This window comes from Hemitrygon akajei, chromosome 23, assembly GCF_048418815.1.
Source record: "Hemitrygon akajei chromosome 23, sHemAka1.3, whole genome shotgun sequence".
In the NCBI taxonomy this organism is placed as follows: domain Eukaryota; kingdom Metazoa; phylum Chordata; class Chondrichthyes; order Myliobatiformes; family Dasyatidae; genus Hemitrygon; species Hemitrygon akajei.
The window spans coordinates 10947859-10956206 of NC_133146.1; positions in this window are offsets into that span (position 1 = coordinate 10947859).

Sequence of the window (8348 nt, forward strand, 5' to 3'; positions counted from 1 at the left end):
TGATCACTCTGTTATAGGAAAGGCATGGTTAAACTGCAGAGTATAGAGAAGATTTATGAGGATGCTGCCAGGACTAGAGGGCCTGATTTATAGGGAGAGGTTGGCTAGGTTAGGCGTTTATTCTTAATATGTAGAAGAAAGAGAGTGAATCAAAATCATTGGCAATATGCTGTTTTGTGGCAGCAGTGTGATTCAATGCATATTTTTAAAAACTATAAATTACAATAGATATATAAATTATATTAAGCAATGCAAAAAGATAGCAAACAAGAAAGAAAAATAGTGAGCTAGTTTTGATGGGGTCATTGTCCATTCAGAAAAGTTACAATATCATTTAAGAAGCACTTGGATAAGTGCACAGAGGGCCCAGTAGAGGGATAGAGGTGAATGCAGGAGGGGAAGAAGCTGTTCCTAAAATGTTGAGTGTGTTTCTTCAGGCTCCTGTAGCTCCTCCTTGATGGTAGCAATGAGAAGAGGGCACGTCCAGGGTGATGGAGGCGTATTTTTGAGGCACTGCCTTTTGAAGATGTCAGTGCTAGGAGGCTAGTGCCTATGATGGAACTGGCTGAGTTTACAACTTCATGCAGCTTTTTCCAATCCTGTGCCATGGCCCCTCCATACCAGACAGAGATACAACCAGTTGGAATGCTCTTCACGGTATATCTGTAGAAATTTGTCAGTCTTTAGTGACATGCCAAGACTCTTCAAATTCCTAATAAAATACAGCACTATTGGGCCTTCTCTGTCGCTGCATTGATATGTTGGACTCAGGATAGATCTCCAGAGATGTGGACACCCAAGAACTTGAATCTGCTCAGCTTTTCTACTGCTGATCCCTCAATGAGGACTGGTGTGTATTCCCTTGACTTCCGCTTTCTGAAGCCCACAATCAATTTCTTAGTCTTACTGACACTGAGTGCAAGGTTGCTGCTGTAACACCGCTCAACCAGCTGAGCTATATCACCCCTGTACACCTCCTCGTCACACCTGAAACTCTTCCAATAGTGTCGTCAGCAAATTTACAGATGGTGTTTGAGCTGTGCCTGGCCACACAGTCATGAGTGTAGAGAGCACAGATTAGAGTGAGAGGGGAAATGGCCTGAGGAGCAACCTTCTCATGCAGAGGCTGCTGAGTATATGGAACAAGCTGTCAGAGGAAGTGGTTGAGAGTTACAATATCATTTAAGAAGCACTTGGATAGGTGCATAGAGGGCCCATTAGAGGGATAGGGAGTGAATGCAGGAAATTAGGAGTAATTGGGTGGGCACTGTGGCCAGCATGGACTCACTAGGACAAAGGGCCTGTGTCTGGTCTGTATTGCTCTATGACTGTATGAAGTGAATTTTCAGTAAAAGGTGGAACAACTGTCATCCTCAGCTGTAGTCCAACTACTCTCCATAAGATGTATGACTGACTCATTTTTTCCTAGAGCAGATGCTTAAGGGAGGATCAGTAATGAGGACACTAGCTGTTCAAAGATTACCCTAAGGAGCTAAGGTTAAATCTCACAGCTCCCCCAGGTGGAGCCTCTGATGTTTCCTGAGGATGAGATGAAAATATGAGTCACCTGCGTCATCCACTGAGCCACGGCTGAGACATACAATCATAGAGGCTCTGTGTTCAAAGCAAATTTGTAAAGGCATCACCTGTTGAAGATATTGACTAAACTCAGGGAGATAGTCTTGCCCAAGTTAGTATAGCAGTTAGCACATTGCTTTACAGTGTTAGTAATCATCATTCGGGTTCAATCTGTAAGGAATTTGCACATCATCCCCATGATCACATGGGTTTCCTCCACGTGTTCCGGTTTCCTCTCATATTCCAAGACATACAGTTAGGGTTAGTGAGTTGTGGGCATGCTACGTTAGTGCTGAAAGTGTGGTGACACTTGCAAGGTGTCCTCAGTACAACCCTTCATTATGTTAGTCGTTTGTGTAATTTCACTGTGTGTTCAATGTACATTTGACAAATTCAAGATTCAAGATACAAAATTCATTTTCAAAGAATGTATAAATTATACAAGCATAAGATTTGCTTGCTCGCAGGTAGCCACAAAGCAAGAAACTCAAAAGAACTCAATTAAAGATAAAAAAAGAATAAAAATAAGAAATAAAAGACCAACGCAAGAGAAAGAAAAAAAAATCGCGCAAACACTTGAAGTGAACAACAGCAGCATTCCAAACCAAAACATCAAAAGAAGACCAAACATCTTTTGATTGCCGGCTCCAATAAATGAAACCATTCAGAAGTTAATTGATCTCAAAGTTCACACTGGAAGGTTCTAACAGTCACGATGCCTTTGCTTGAGGTGTCTGTGAGTGGGCTGGAACATCAACAGGTGGATGTTTGTCCAAGAACTTTCCCAGCGATTCCTCACTGAACCCAACGTGTGCGTGGAAAACGAGTGCTTGTTCTGTACAATAACCAGCTGTTCACAGGGGCTTTCCCACATCACTCCCGTTTATTGCCACATCAACAACAAAGGCCTGGATGGAGTGCATGTGGAGACCGTGTTTCCAGGAGTGGGAGAGTTTGGGAACAGCGGGCACAGAGATGAGGAGGCAGAAGGGTGGTGAATCTGTGGAATTTATTGCCACGGATACTAGTGGAAGACAAGTGATTGTGTATATTTAAAGCAGAGATTGATAGGTTCTTGATTAATCAGGCTCTCAAAATTAATGGGAACCTGGGCCGTACCTTCCAAATATCTGGACCTGTCTTTCCTTTTTTTTTTGCACTACCTTACTTTCTCTTTTCTATTTATGATTTATAATTTAAATTTTTATCATATTTACTATCGATTTGTATTCCAGGGAGTGGGAAGCGCAGAATCAAATATCGCTGAGATGATTGTACGCTCTAGTATCAATTGTTTGGCGACAATAAAGTAATTGATCCACACACAATGAAGTGGACTCCCTTTCCTTTTGATTCTGCTTATGAAGGGTGTAGGGGGCTCTAAAAAGAGGGAGTATCTTTGATGTCTGGCAGCTGCTCTCTACCTTGTATCGTGAGCGGGCATCACTGGTCCCCGTCCAGCTCCCAAGTCCCTCACGTCTGCCCCCAAGTGGCCCAGCCAAGTATACCACTTCAGCTGGCAGGCAAAGTGACATGAGGGGATGGCGTTAACAGGGCATCACTGGGCAAAGGATCTCGTTGGTGAAGTCACCAGCCAGGATGGGTAAGTTCCCCGAAGAACTACAATGGCCACGTGTTCGAGACCAGGGTGAGTCATCGAGTTGGAGGACACTGGCCTGGAGAGGGATGGGTGCCCGGCGGGCCTCATGAACCCAAGACCCGTAGACACGTGACATGACAGACACAGCAACAGACCCCATACCAGAATGGTTGCTACCCAATTTACCAAGGACTGCACCATCCGTTGCACACCAGGTGATAAGTTTGCTACTGGTGTGACCTCACCACAGAAGATCCGTGGGAGAGAATACATCCCATTAGCCACAAGGAACGTGAGAACACTTGCCCAAGCAGGGAAAATGCAGGAGCCCACATATGTGCTAGTGAGGTAAACCTGGCACATCATGGGAATCTGTGATCAGGTGGAAAAACCACTTGAACTTCTTACTGAGGGAGGCCATCTGCTATACTATAGTGGAGAATTTGACAAACCTGCCAATGGCGTAGGATTTCTTGTCAACAAGAGCATCAGGAACTCGGTACTCAGGTGCCATCCCGTATCCAGTAAGCTTATTTCTATTCGCCTGCGAGCAGCATCTTTCACCATCACAGTAATACAGGTCTACACAGCAACAACTGACTATGAAGATGACCATGTGGAGGAATTCTACACCCAACTCCAGGCCATTATTGACAAGGTGGACAGAAAGGACATTCTAATCATCCAGGGAGACTGGAATGTCCAGATGCACTGAAAGACTGGAAAGAATTCTGCAGTCCCTCCTGTAATGCCGTAACCAATGAGCAAGGATTACACCTACTTGCGTTCACCAGCTACAACAACATGGTGCTTTTGAACACTCTTGGAGAGCACAAGGCATCACAACACTGGACCTGGCATACACCCAATAGAATACATCATAGCCAGATCGATTACATACTGGTGCAGATTTGGTTTCAGTCTGGGATCAAGAGAGCCACAACAAGGACGTTCCCAGGTGCTGATATTTGAAGTGACCACGACTTGTGATAATGAATCAGGCTGAAGCAAATCAAGAAGCCCAAGAACATCAGAATGAAATTCAACTTGTCAGACAGAAGGACCCCTCAATTGCTGAATCCTTCAAAGCTACAGTTAATGGAAAATTTGCAACACTGTTGATGCCTGATGCTGAAACATTGACTGCTAAGTTCAATGAAGTGATGACAGAAACAGCCAAGGAGATGCTTGGAAAACACCACTGGAAAACCCAACCATGAGGTAACAGGAGATCCTGGAACTGTGTGACTCTAGAAGAGACCTGAAGCAAACTAAGAACACAACAACTGGAGCGACAGTGTACAGAGAGATCCGCAAGATGATCAGGAAAAACATGACAAAGGCCAAGGAAGAATGGATTGAGAGACAGTGTACAGAGATAGGAGACATCCTGAGCAAGAACAACAGCAGGCGATCATTCCAAATTGTGAAGGACCTCACTAAACAGAGATGGTCACGCGTCTGCACTATCCAAGACAGAGATGGAAACTGTCTCACAGAGATGAAGCCATTCTCAACAGATGGACTGAGTATAGTTCAGACCTTTACAACCATCAGACCCAAGGAGACCCAGTGTACTCGCAAGCCAGGACTCATCAAACAATGATGACTTTCCAATTTTGTGGGAAGAAGTAGAAGCAGCCATCAGATTACTGAAGAATGAGAAAGCTGCAGGAATAGACAACATCCCAGCTGAGCTGATAAAACATGGTGGAGAGACAGTGATAGACATCCTCACCAATATCTGCAACAAATTCTGGTAGACAGGAGAATGGCCAACACCCTGGACAAAATCACTCATCATCACTCTCCCAAGAAAGGCAACTTATAGTAGTGCCAGAATCATAGAACCACAAGTCTTATCAGCCATGCGAGCAAAGTGATGTTGAAAGTCTCCTTGAACAGATTGAAACCACAGGCAGAGGAAATAATTGCTGGACATAAGAAAGAGGAGCAGGAGTAGGCCATCTGGCCGGTTCAGCCTGCTCTGCCATTCAATAAGATAATGGCTGATCTAGCCATGGACTCATCTCCACCTACTGCCTTTTCCCCTACTATGCAAAAAACCATCCAACCTTGTCTTAAATATATTTACTGAGGTAGCCTCCAGCTACCTGAGAAGAGCAGGCTGGATTCAGAAGTGGAACTACAACAGAACAGATATTCAGCCTCTGAGTCTTGTGTGAGAAATACAACAAACATCAACTGGATATCTTTTCGTGTTCATAGACATCAAGAGGGCATTCGATAGGTGTGGAATGATGCACTCTCGGCCACAATGAAGAGATACAACATGGGCCAGGTACTGATCCACCTGAGAAACAATGAGAAGTCAATCACGACAAAAATCATTGCAAGGACAGCCCAAACAACAGCAATGCTGGCTAAACTAAAACCAATCTGCAGAGACAATAACGTCGCTCTCAGATCCAAGTTGAAACTCCTGCATGCACTTGTGTTCTCCATCTTCTTGTATGCATGAGAATCATGGACTTTGACAGCAGAACTGCAAAAGAAGATCCAGGCAGTAGAAATGAGATTCTTCAGAAGGCTCCTCAGCATCTCCAATACCCACACAGACCATGTGTCAATGATGAAGTACAAAGAACCATCAGCCAGCACAGGAGACACTACAAAGATCTACTGTCCACAGTAAAGAAGAGGAAACTGAGATGGTATGGCCACATAACAAGATCAGGTGGACTCTCCAAGACCATTCTTCAGGGAACAGTGCAGGGGAAAAGAAAAAGGGGCAGACAGAAGTAATGGACAGACAACATTGCAGAGTGGAACGGAGAGAGCTTTGCTGCAACCCAGGCACTTGTCCACAACCGTGAGAGATGGAGGCAACTGGTGTAGCACTCATCTGTACAGTGCCCCTACATCCCAGGCAGGTTGTGGGATCTGTAACGGTAACCGTATGAATCCTGAAGCGTTCTGTAATTAACCATGGCTTTGATTCTAAGTGTTCCTGCATTACTTTGACAATATCAGGAAAGCACATTTCTGATGGTTTGGTTGGAGCAGTCAAACCTCAAAACAAAGTGTGTGCCTTCAAACCCAATGAACTCAGCAAAATTGGCACTCACTTCTCATTGGCTATTTCATTTGCTTCAAAATACTGTTCTAGTGGCTCAGTATACGTGAGCCAATTACCCGTTGTGTAATCAAACTTGTCAACCTTTCCTATGTAGCCATCCATTTTTTGATATTTTAATGATTATTATTACCCAGTACTTACTCTTTATTAATCCTGAATTCTTCCATTTACAGCCTTTTGTGAAGTACTCAACTGAACTGAATGCTGAGCTGTAGTCAATGAAGAGCATCTTGATGGATGTATCTTTGCTGTCCAGATGTTCCAGGGTTGAGTGAAGAGCTGATAAGATGGCATCTGCCATAGACCTGTTGTGATGGTAGGCAAATTGGAGAGGATCCGAGTTGCTTCTGAGGCAGGAGCCTCTTCACAAACCTCTTCACAAACAATTCATCACTGTGGATGTACAGTAAGTGATCTTGTATATATACAGTGGCATGCAAAAGTTTGGGCACCCCTGGTCAAAATTTCTGTTACTGTGAATTATTAAGTGAGTAGAAGATGAACTGACCTCCAAAAATCATAAAGTTAAAGATGAAACATTCTTTTCAACATTTTAAGCAAGATTAGTGTACTATTTTTGTTTGGTACGATTTTAGAATGTAAAACAGGAAAGGAGCACCATGCAAACGTCTGGGCACCCCAAGAGATTTGAGCTCTCAGATAACTTTTACCGAGGTCTCCGACCTTAATTAGCTTGTTAGAGCTATGGCTTGTTCACAGTCATCATTAGGAAAGGCCAGGTGATGCAAATTTCAAAGCTTATAAATACCCTGACTCCTCAAACCTTGTCCCAAAAATCAGCAGCCATGGGCTCCTCTAGCAGCTGCCTAGCACTCTGAAAATTTAAATAATTGATGCCCAGAAAGCAGGAGAAGGCTATAAGAAGATAGCAAAGTGTTTTCAGGTAGCCGTTTCCTCAGTTCGTAATGTAATTAAGAAATGGCAGTTAACAGAAACGGTGGAGGTCAAGTTGAGGTCTGGAAGACCAAGAAAACTTTCCGAGAGAACTGCTGTGGACTGATGAAGTTCAAATGGAACTTTTTGGCCACAATGAGCAAAGGTATGTTTGGAGAAAAAAGGTGCAGAATTTCATGAAAAGAACACCTCTCCAACTGCTAAGCACAGGGCTGGATCAATCATGCTTTGGGCTTGTGTTGCAGCCAGTGGCACGGGGAACATTTCAATGGTAGAGGGAAGAATGAATTCAATTGAATACCAGGAAATTCTGAAAGCAAACATCACACCGTCTGTAAAAAAGCTGAAGATAAAACGAGGATGGCTCCGACAACAGGAAAATGATTCTAAACATAACTAACAATTAAGAAAAGCACTGTACTTTGATATGTTTGTTTTTCACTGCATCAACCTCTTTTTAATTGTTTTTTTTTGTTTTGTTGCATTGTAAAACATACCTTAAAATCCACAATTGACTACCTCAAAAGGCGCAACTGAAGGTTTTGCCATGGCCCTCATACACCCCGACCTAAACATCATTGAAAATCTGTGCATAGACCTCAAAAGAGCAGTACATGGAAGACGGCCCAAGAATCTCACAGAACTAGAAGCCTTTTGCAAGGAGGAATGGGCAAAAATCTCCCAGACAAGAATTGTAGGACTCTTAGCTGGCTACATGTGGTGAACTACATATACCTGTCTGGACTGCTCCTGTGGCTCCTCCCACAGACCCCTGTATAAAGGCGATTGAGGCCTGAGCCCGGCCTCATTCTCCAGGATGTAGTGTTGTTCATTCTTCCAGTCGATAAAAGCCGATATCTCGCTTCTTACGTCTCAGAGTTTTTGATGGTGCATCACTACAAAAAGCATTTACAAGCTGTGATACTTGCCAAAGGGGGTGTTACTATGAACTGACCATCCGGGGTGCCCAAATTTTTGCTTCAGGCCCTTTTCCTTTTTTGTTATTTTGAAACTGTAAAAGATGGAAATAAGAAGGTAATCTAGCTTAAAATATTAAAGAAATGCGTCATCTTTAACTTTATGCCTTTTGGAAATCAGATCATCTTTTACTTGCTTAGCGATTCACAGTAACAGAAATTTTGACCAGGTGTTCAC